Source organism: Panthera onca, chromosome F2 (assembly GCF_046562875.1).
Source record: "Panthera onca isolate mPanOnc1 chromosome F2, mPanOnc1 haplotype 2, whole genome shotgun sequence".
Taxonomy (NCBI): Eukaryota; Metazoa; Chordata; class Mammalia; order Carnivora; family Felidae; genus Panthera; species Panthera onca.
Genome location: NC_138356.1, coordinates 37383969 through 37393889, shown reverse-complemented (window position 1 = coordinate 37393889; position 9921 = coordinate 37383969).

Sequence of the window (9921 nt, the reverse complement as noted above, 5' to 3'; positions counted from 1 at the left end):
GCCTTTGCAGAGAATGCAGGGTACGAGGTCTATTTTAACTGCTGGTTAACTCCTTCCACTTAACTTTCCAGTGACATCCAAATCCTAGCAGTTATGGCAATACTCCAAGATAGTTCTTGTCTTGAGCCTTTGTGTCAGCTTTATTCTTTCCCTGGAATGTCCTTTTTTCAAAAAAAAAAAAAAATACTGAGTGGTATTCCATGTATGGTATTCCATTATATAAACTACACAACTATTTATCAGTTGATGGATAATTGGAGTTATTTCCCATTTGGGGTTATCATGGACAAGAATTTAAAAATAAAACTGCTGTAAACATCCGTGTAGATGTGTTTTCGTTTCATTCTGGGGAATACCCAGGAGTGGGATAGCTGAGTCAAATGGTAGCATATCCTTACCTTTAGAAGAAAATGCAGAACTGTTTCCCAAAGAGGCTGTATTACTTTCCATCCTCATCAGCAATGCATGACAGTTTCAGTTGCTTAATATCCTCAACAACACTTGGTGTTGTCAGTCATTTTAATTTTAGATATTCTGGCAGTATGGAAAGGAGCATCTCATTTTGGTTGTAATTGGCTTTTCATGAATGATTAATACTGTTGAGCATCTTTTTATCTGCTTATTTAGATTCTGAGTACAGGTTCTTTATATAGAGTTTCTCTATATAAGGTTCTACTCAATTCATTCCTCTTGGTTTTCCCTGGGGCAATAAAGATGTGCAATAGTTTGTGAAGTCATACTATCAACCCTTGATGACTTTGCTCCACATTTCATGGAAGGGAAGTTAAGCCAGTTATTTTGAATTTCTCTCTCTCTCGTAGCTGAACTAGATACCAATCCAAACAGACACATCGTAGTATGTTGCCTGTCTCTTCTTAACCTCTGGGGGAATTTGGTTCATTAATTTCCTTCTAATAGTCTATATCAAAGTTGAAGGAGTTGGATTTGAAACATTAATGGAGTTCTTAGTGGTGGGGAGGGTGATTTGTATTAATGTAGGGGAGAATTACAAGGAAGAAAATTTTGGCTCAGAACAGGAAAACTTTCCAACAAAGAGCAAAATGATTCATGTAGAAGGAAAAGATGGGTTTTTAACTCAGCTGTGGGCTGGCATTTGCTAACGATGTGATCTAGACAAGTTACCTAAACTCTCAAAATTCTTTCTCCTAATGTATAACATGGGGATAATAATTTGTCATATCTCTACTTCAAAGGATTTTTGTAAAGGTGATATGAGATAATACATGTGAAAGGTCTGTGCAAATGCAATAGAATTAGCAGTAGTAAGAGCAGTAGCAGAAGCAGTAGTGATAAAAATAAACATAGGTGTAGAAATTAGCACTGGTCAGCATTCAATGTGCTGCCTCAGGAAGAACGAAGCCTCCTGCTTCCTGAGGTGTTATTCAGGCAGAGGCTGGACAACCAGCCTTCAGCATGTTGTGCAAAGGAATCTGTTGGACAGAACTTCAACCATCTGGTCTCTAATGTTCTTTCCAATTCTAAGCCTCTGTATCTTCGTTATTGTCAATCACTCTATGCTTTTTCTGGTCCTTTGGCAAAGTGCCAGAGTCAGTACCCGGGGAAGCAGGGACACAGTATAAAATAAGAGGTAGTGAGATATTTTAAGTACTCTAATTGTGAAAGCTGTTCATTTAATTTCTACCACCTCCTGCAAAACATTATTAGTGAAAAGCAAGTAGGATTCAACATTAGTCACTTTGAGGAATGCTGAGCTAAAGTTGATCCTTGTTAAAGATAAGGCATGGATTTAAGTTGTAAACACAGAGCTCACGTTTTGAGATTCGTGGGAGCGAAGATTTCCAAGGTCACTGGTATTTTACTTAAAGTACTTACTTAGGCTGATAGCTATATCTGAGTAAATCAGTAATCAAGCAACAAATAAATGTTTAAGCTAAATGAATGATATATTTATAAAATGAATAAATTTATAAAAGTATAAATTTTTATTATACCCAAAGACTGGACAGATATTAAAGGGAAAATGGGATATTTCAGATACATGCAATTTAGTAATTTTTAAAAAACTAATGTTATTAGGACTAGGCGTTTTGGGGTTTATCAAATATCTGGGTGCTTTAAAAGCACTTATATCTAAATACTTTTCAAACATGTTAAAATTAAAAACCTCCTTCCTTTAAGAATATATATTTGAATTTCTACTTTAGAAATAATACCTGATTATTACATAAAGTTAAGAAAAGTGTATACATTTCTATAAAGAGAAGAATGAGAATTATAAGAATCATACCACTAAATGTAACCACTGTTAATATATTTGCACATTCCATTCTGTAATATACATACATATATTCATATAAATTCATTATATATATATATATATATATATATATATATATATATATATACACACACACACATACTTTTAAAATCCTGCTTTCATTAAATAGTTTTTGAAGATAATATTTTAATAGTTTCCTAATAGTATACCCTATATTTTATACCTAACATATTTAACAGTATTCCCTCTTGTTGAATATTTGGGCATAAAACATGGGACTTACTTAATCATCTAAACCAGGCAAATTCCATTCTGAACCTTTGTGTGTGTATGTACGTGTGTGTGTTTATCCCCCAGTGCAATGTAAGTTTGGGTTGGCTCAGATTGTTGATGTCTTTTTGTATCAAATCCAGTTGTCTGCAGACAGCTAGGTCACTGTGGCCCCAGCTATCACAGTTCTCTTCCTCCTTGCCAAATATGACCATGGGCTGACAGGGAGTTCTTCCAAAGAAAGAGTGGAAAGCAAACCATACTGTATTCCAATGGATGCCGCATGCTCACAGATTGTATTAGGCATCAGACTGGTCACTGCTTTAAGAGGGAAGTTCTTTCAAGGTAAGTAATTCTTTACCAGAAAAACAAGGTCTTTATCTGGAATCAAACAATCTTGAATGAAAGAAGCTGAAGATGCAATGTTGTACTTTCTACAGAGGATATTTTAAGAAAAACTAATTTGATCTGAAAATGTAGACTCAGAAACACCAGCTGGATAAAATTGTAAAGGAAAATAACTTAAGAATCATATGTCCCTTATATTTTAGGAAAAACCAACCTCGTAACTATGTAAATAAGACAGAGCTTACTGGCTAGCTAGGCTAGGTCAGCAACATTACAATCTTAATGAAAAGTTAGAGACGTAGCTGGTAATAGGGGCGCAGAGCGCTTGGTGGGCTGGGAACTGAGGGTGAGGAAGAGGCTCACAACCCTCGTTCCCACAGCCCACAGCTGTCTCCTTCATTCCTCACAGAAATTGGACGAGCTCTCTACCATTAGGACAAGCTCTGGGTTCATACCGCGAACCTATAGCCACTTCCAAATAATTCCAATGTCCCACACCCAAGGCCCAGAGAGTGCAGAGCTAAGATTCTCTCCAAGACTTCTTCCTCAGGTAAACTTTTTAAGAATCTTTGTTTATTTATTTATTTATTTATTTATTTATTTATTTATTGAGAGAGAGAGAGAGCATGAAAGAGCAGGGGAGGGGCAGACAGAGAGGGAGTGAAAGAGAATTCCAAGCAGGCTCCGCATTGCCAACGGAGCACGTGGGGCTCGAACCCATGAACTCAGAGATTGTGACCTGAGTGGAAATGCGGAGTCAGTCACTTAACCAACTGAGCCACCCAGGCACCCCCCCCTCAGATGAATGTAATGAGGCTTGGGATAATGTGGAAGTGAGACCAATGGAGCCACATCTTTGGACTGTGGCCCTTTAGATATTGTGTTAATTTGGTGAAAGCAAATGCAGAATGTGTGACTGACATGATCCTAAGGGTCAATGGGTGAGAATTAAGGAAGAGGGAAACATCATAACTAATACAGAGTATTTGTCAGGCACTTCTAAGAACATTTTACGTATCAATCCACTTAAACCTCATAAAAATACCAAGGAAATTTTTTCACTACAAAATATATTTTATTTCTGATTACATTATAACGAGTAATGTTTGCCTGTTAGTCATTACACATAAATGAAGCAGAGGAAGACCTAATTCTTGAGTTACATCTAGGCAATGGGGAGGAGTGTAAAAGGTAGTTAAAGAAGGGCAGGTTGATAACTGCTTAGAGGCAAGCAAGGCCTGAACAGCTCCAAGTTCCCAGGCTGCTCATCTACATTCTGAGAGAAGGTGGGTTTGGGCTTCTGACAGGTTATCACTGGTGAGTCATTACTTTTTAACCCTCTACATGTAATGCCTTTCTAGGACAGCTGTTTCTCCCAGGTTATTCCCCTAGTTTAGAATGTCACTGGCTATTGGTTCAAAGTTTAGATAAGCAATATCAACCAGAAGCAAAAATGTTGACTTTTCCTTTTACTTAAGAACACATCAAGAGATTAGAAAATGCTATTACATGGGAGGTGAATAAGAGTGAACACCTACAGAGCCTGACAGCTATTCCAGAACACAGCCCTGTGAAAATCCCCGCGGACAACATGGGGAGGTTAAATCATTTACACGACACCACACAGCTCAGATATGTTGAAGTCAGGATTCCAGCCTTCCAAGCCTGGATCTCCAACCCACACCGTCAACGACTGTTCTCTGAGAATATCAGATCTATGCCCATCTGGACGTGAATGCTTGAATACATCATTGCATTTCTCAATTTCTCTGTTTTCCTTTCCTTGATTTACCCACCTTAGTTGTTTGAGAGTGAAAAATGATATAGCACATGCGAATGTGTAAATAACACTATAAGGTATTGTTTTTCATTGTTTTAAGCACAAAGCTCTAGCAGTTGTGAGATCTCCCCTTAAAGATAACATTGTATCGGTAGTTCCTTTTACTCCCATGGAACTCCTGATGCTGACTCCACACAGCCGGCCTCAGAGTGTCTGTTTCCAGATGACACTGGGGAGGTGGGACCTGGGCTCGATACCCCTTACAGCTTTCATCTACTGAAGGTGAATCGCAAGTGAGGTGACCCGCGGTGCCGCAGCAGTCACGCAGAGCGTGGTTATACTTCCGCTGGTTGGCTTACTGCTGTTCATGTTCTTCTTTTCCCGGTCTTATTTTATTTACTTTTAATTTTTGTTTTAATTGAAGTATAGCTGACATACAATATTAGTGTCAGGTATACAACATGGCTTGACAAGTATATACATTACAAAACGCTCACCACGTTATGTGTCCCTACCACCCGTCACTGTACAGCATTATTACAATATTATTGACTATATCCCTATGCTGTACTCTCCATCTCCTGGCTCTTTTCAGATAGGTGGCTGGCTGCTACTGCATCTGTCCTGGCGTCTCGGACTGCCGTGGACCCTGCCCTTACTATGTTCTGCTGTGCCACAGGTTGGAGCCCAATGATGGGGAAAGATGATTCAGTTATGAGGAAATGGGGGGGGGGGGGGGGGAGGTACACTGGGAAGGAGAACTAGAAGCAGGATAGATACAACTTCTGCTCTTGACTGTGGGTAACTCACCCAATCAAAAGCAAAATCACAGCAGTAAGCACGTGAATCACAGAAGACTCACTTAAAAATTGTTCAAAAATTAAAGAATACATGTTTACACCAGAATATTAGACTAGACAAAAAAGAGAGGAAGATGATCTTTCTTTCTTTCTGATCAAACGCCTTTTCAGTTATTGTAACAATTCTGAGAGAGGAAATTAATTGTCATAAATAATGACCAGACCCCCTGCCAGCCAAAGGAAAAGATAAAACCTTAAAGACTTATAGTTTAAATTGATCTTAGAATTGAAAACTTTTGATTAACATTCTGATGAAGAGCTTACCTATTTTTTAGGTAGTTTCATAAACAAAACTCTATAATGTGTATAATTCTTATCAAGGCCTGATCTTTGGATTATTGGATAATTTGGATTATTTGGATAATAAGGCCTTATTAAGGAGTTGATCTTTGAACATTGAAGAAAAAGCCTAAGTCCGATATTTTGGCATAAACAATTATTCTTTAATTTTTGTTATTTTTAGTGTTATACTAATTCGTAAACAAATTTCAAATGATTCTTCTATGATTCACACGCTTACTGCTGGGACTATATATTTTTTTAAAAAAATTTAATGTTTATTTTTTGAGAGAAACAGAGACACGGAGTGTGAGTGGGGGAGGGGCATAGGGAGAGGGAGACACAGACACAGAATCCTACACTGTATCCAGGCTCTGAGCTGTCAGCACAGAGCCCGACGCGGGACTCAAACTCACGTACCGTGAGATCTTGACCTGAGCCAAAGCCCGACGCTTAACCAACTGAGCCACCCAGGTGCCCCACTGCTGTGACTATTTTTGATGTTCACTATAGTGTTGGTTCTTGTGGACTGAGATTACACTGGACAATGGAGGCTTTTTTTCAAATTGTAAAAATAAAACACTTCCAAAGGTCAAAAGTCAAAATGTGAGGAAGACATACTGTTTCTATTTTGGAAAATTCCTGTAGAACTGGTCCTTTTTTTTTTTTTTTTTCCTAAAAGACAAAATATACTTCATTGTTTACTTATCTATAACCATCCCATTTATTCTATTTGGGGCAGGGACTGTGGACCTTGGGGAGTGTAATGATATGAAATCAGGGTGAGTTTGGGAAGTAACATAAATGGCTCTAATAATACATGCAAGCTTTTAGCATTTGATTCTATTCTGGAAAAAAACAAGTTTAATTCTAAAGGAAAAAACTTGTCATGTGTTAGCTGAGTTCTATTTAAAGGTCTCGGTATTTTTAATTATAAACATAGTTTTCTCTGCTTCTATGGGCCTCAGCCATATGAATATGTTGTGCAGAGAGACCATGAGATGCAGTCAGTAATGTAATAAGTGGATTAAAAATACAGAATGTAAGTTTTCTGCAGCTAAATAAAATAAAATACCCATCCCTTATATGAAACACTTGGGTTCATATGTGTTTTCAACTCTTTTTTAAACATATGCCTTTCATCATGCACATAATAATCTTACCAGGGTCTGAGGAATCACCCTATAATCAAACACATTAATATGTTCACAACAAAATAAATATTCACACTAAGTGAAATGAATAAGGACTATAAATAACCTCACATCTTTTTAGGCAGGTTTGCTGTCTAATGAGTTCACACCACAATTATAAAAAAGCTACAGAATTTTTGCATGTTGGAATTGAAGGGAAAACAGACCTATAATGATGCCATAAGGCAAAATATTATATTTTTCTCTAGCTATAATCTATGCTATGTCCAAAATAAAATACATATTTTAAAAGTTACTGGGTTTTAGGGGTGCCTGAGTGGCTCAGTTGGTTAAGCATCTGACTTCAGCTCAGGTCATGATCTTGAGATTTGTGAGTTTGAGCCCTGCATCAGGCTATCTACTCTCAGTGCCAAACCTGCTTCAGATCCTGTGTCCCCCTCTCTTTGCCCCTCTCCCACTTGTGCTCTCCTTCTCTCTCAAAAATAAACATAAAAAAAAAAGGTATTGGTTTTTTTTTTTTAGAGCGAATTCATTTAAAAGGGGAAAGAAATAAATGTCCAATTTATTTTTTTATCCAATTTCAGATATGTTGAAATATCTCAGAATAAGAAAATACAAGACTTTCTGGTATTTTGTAAATATTGACATTTAAAAATAGAGCTGTCAGGGGCACCTGGGTAGCTCAGTCAGTTAAGTGTCGATGTCTTGATATCAGCTCAGGTCTTGATCTCAGAGTTGTTGGCGGGTTTGGGCCCCATGTTGGGCTCCATGCTGGGTGTGGAACCTACTTAAAAAAATTAAATTAAAAAATAAAAAAGAGCTGTCATACTATCTACCGTTATCCACTATATATATGTATGATTTTGATAAGATAATATGATGTCTGAGATTTGCCATCATATGCTAGCCAAAAAAAAAAAAAAAAAGAATCGGGGGGAATAAATGAAATAAAATTGGCAAAATATTAGTAATTGTTGAAGCTGGATAATGAGGATTCATTATATCATTTTATTTTGGGGTGTGTTTGGAAATTTCTATAATGAAAAGTGTTTGTTTTGTTTTATTATTTTTTTAATACAGATGAACAATCTCCCCTTTAGCAGTCTTATTTTTTTTATATATATATTTTTAATTTTATTTATTTTTGAGAGAGAGAGACAGACAAACAGAGACAGAGGGTGAGCAGGGGAGGGGCAGAGAGAGAGAGAGTCTGAAGCAAGCTCTAGGCTCTGAACTGTCAGCACAGAGCCCGATGCGGGGCTTGAACTCAGGAACCGTGAGATCATGACCTGAGCCAAAGTGGGACACTTAACCAACTGAGCCACCCAGGTGCCCCGTAAATTGCGCTTTAATAATTCAAATGAAAAACAAATCAAGCAGACAAAATGTTGCACTTTTCAGTTTTTAGGGTTGGAAGCAATTCGAGAAACAATTGGACTGAGTGGTTTCCAGCTCTGCTTGAGTTTGACTTTCCCTTTGAGATTTTCTCAAGTCTATCCAGGCAACACTGCTTGAGGAATGTGTTGCTCTCACTTCTTAAAATGTTTCTGTCTTTTGACTTACAACATATTTTCATTTAAAAAGTTGGAAGTAATGAAAAATTATCAAATCTTACAAAATGTAATGTTTCTTCCTTATCTACTTTTTCCTACAGCCCTCTTTCCTTAGATGTAACCATTTTTTTCAATTTTTATCCTATTACACCTTTCTTTATGCAAATGAAGATATACATATCTATTTTTAACCAAATTGTATCATGACTAACATATTATTCTGAAACTTGCTTTTTTATTCAGTGACATATCACGTGTACCTTTCAACTGCTTATACACTTGCTTCATTATTTTAAGTCTGAATTTTATTCTAGTGAAAGAATGTACCACAGCTTTTTAAACCAGTCCTCCACTGATTAACTTTAAATTTATTCTAATTCTTGGGGCGCCTGGGTGGCTCTGTCAGTTGAGTGTCCTACTTCAGCTCAGGTCATAATCTCTCAGCTTGTGGGTTCGAGCCCTGTGTCAGGCTCTCAGAGCCTGGAGCCTGCTTCGGATTCTATATCTTTCTCTCCTTCTCTGCCCCTCACTTGCTCACACTCTGTCTTTCTCTCTCTCTCTCAAAAATAAATAAACATTAAAAAAATAAAAAATAATAAATTTATTCTAATTCTTAATAATTTCAAAAATGCTACTAAGAATAGTCTTGAACAGATATCCTTGCCCATTTTATGTGAATGTTTCTGCTTAAGGGATAATAAGAAATGCACTTACTGAGGCAAAAGATATGTGTATTTTGACTTTTTTTTTTGATAGGTACTATTTTACACTCCTAAAAATAGTATATGAGAGTATCCTTTTCTCCACTGTGATATTTTGAATTTTTGCCTGATAAGGAAAATCGATATCTTACCTTAATTTTCACATCCCCATTTATTAGTAAGGTTAAGTATTTTAAACTATGTTTATTAGACATTTGCATTTATGTTCCTAGACTTGCCTGGTAAAGGAGAACAGAATCTCTCACCCCAGAATTTGCCACTTTGGCATATTGAATATTTTAAATTCAAGACATCTTAGAAACAGGAGGTACAAGAAGGATGCTCTGACCCACCTTTTCCCCCCTGAAAGCAGGAGATAAAACTCCCATGTGAAAAGTACCCTCCCTTTACCAGAAGGAAGGAAGACATTCTTTTTATCATAGATGGGGAATCTGGAGCCAAGAAATCTGTACAAACCTTGTTAAATGAATCCTTATCTTCCTGGTTAATTCCTCACCATTTACTATCCCTACCCTACATTCCTTTGTCTTGTCAATTCTTTACAGGTATGTTGTTGCTTTGTCTAAGGGATATCAAAACTCCCTGCTCTGGTTATTTCTCTGGGTCTTCAATCCCTTGTGAAGGCTCCCATATACACACAAAAAAATTACATGAATTTGTATCCTTTTCTCCTGTTAATCTGTCTTATACCAATA